Raw genomic sequence first — 1,373 nt, forward strand, 5'->3', positions numbered from 1 at the left:
GAGAGAAAGTGTGTGTGGAACAGATTTTCACCAGCATGTGTGTAAGTGTGTTTCTGCTTTCATTGTGTGTGTGTGTGTGTGTGTGTGTGTGTGTGTGTGTGTGTGCCTGTGTGTGTGCCTGTGTGTGTGCCTGTGTGCTTGTATACATGGTTTACGAGGACACAAAACTGTGTAATAACATGTCTATAACAACGTAAACATGGTTTACGGGGACACTTCCTGTGTCCTCGTAAACTAAAATGCCTAAAAAACATACTAAATGATAATTTTTTTAAAAGAAAAAAAGACAAAGGTTTTATGTGATATTAGGGTTAGGGTTAGGGGTTAGAGTTAGGTAATAGAATATACAGTTTGTTCGGTATAAAAATCATTACGTCTATGGAGAGTCCTCGTAAACCACATATGCAAGTATGTGTGTGTGTGTGTGCCTGTGTGTGTGCCTGTGTGTGTGCCTGTGTGTGTGCCTGTGTGTGTGCGTGTGTGTGTGCGTGTGTGTGTGTGTGTGTGTGAGAACTTCACCCGTAAATGATATGTATATAGGATCAATCTGTTGTAAGATCAACAGACACACACACATTTAATATTTTTAAGCTTTGTCATATTCGCTTTTGGTGTCTGGCAACTCTTTCCTCTTACAATCCGTCGTTTTGATTTCTTTCTCTTCACGTTGTTCCCTTGGTTTAAACCCCCTGGGTCATGTTGAGCGTGTTTCTCTCGAAGGAATGACGGCTGGAACAGATGGAGTTAGTTGTAGCAGATGTTTTATTTTGGTCTCTCTCTCTCTCTTTCACTCCGTCAGACGCAGCTTTAAAAACAGCAAGCGCTGATCTGATGGGCTATGTTTATGTCATTTCCAGGAATCGCTGTGCCTCGGATGGCCTTTTGCCTGTTTATACGGGCAGAATAAAATACAAGATGTGCCAGACGGTCAGAAGTCTAATAGCATGAGACACAATCTTTATGTCTGTTGTTGTCAACTGTTGGTCGAGATTTCACTGATGTTTACATGACGAAATAAACAGAGATGAGCCGGTCTAAAATGAGTCTATAACTGTATATTATTTATTGTGTGATGTTTGTCTGTAAGTGTATATAACTATAATAGTTGTTTTTAGTCATTCACTGTCTCTCACATGCATAGAGCTTTATATGGGCACCAAAATCCATTTGTGTCCACAGCATGTGTGTATTTGTGGGTAGGGGCTTGTACAGGAGAGAGAGAGAGAGAGAGAGAGACAGAGAGAGAGAGAGACAGAGAGACAGAGCGACAGAGCGACAGAGAGAGCGACAGAGAGAGAGAGAGAGAGAGAGAGAGAGAGAGAGAGAGAGAGAGAGAGAGAGAGAGAGAGAGAGAGAGAGAGAGAGAGAGAATC

The sequence above is a fragment of the Triplophysa rosa genome, linkage group LG2, assembly GCF_024868665.1.
Source record: "Triplophysa rosa linkage group LG2, Trosa_1v2, whole genome shotgun sequence".
Classification (NCBI taxonomy): domain Eukaryota; kingdom Metazoa; phylum Chordata; class Actinopteri; order Cypriniformes; family Nemacheilidae; genus Triplophysa; species Triplophysa rosa.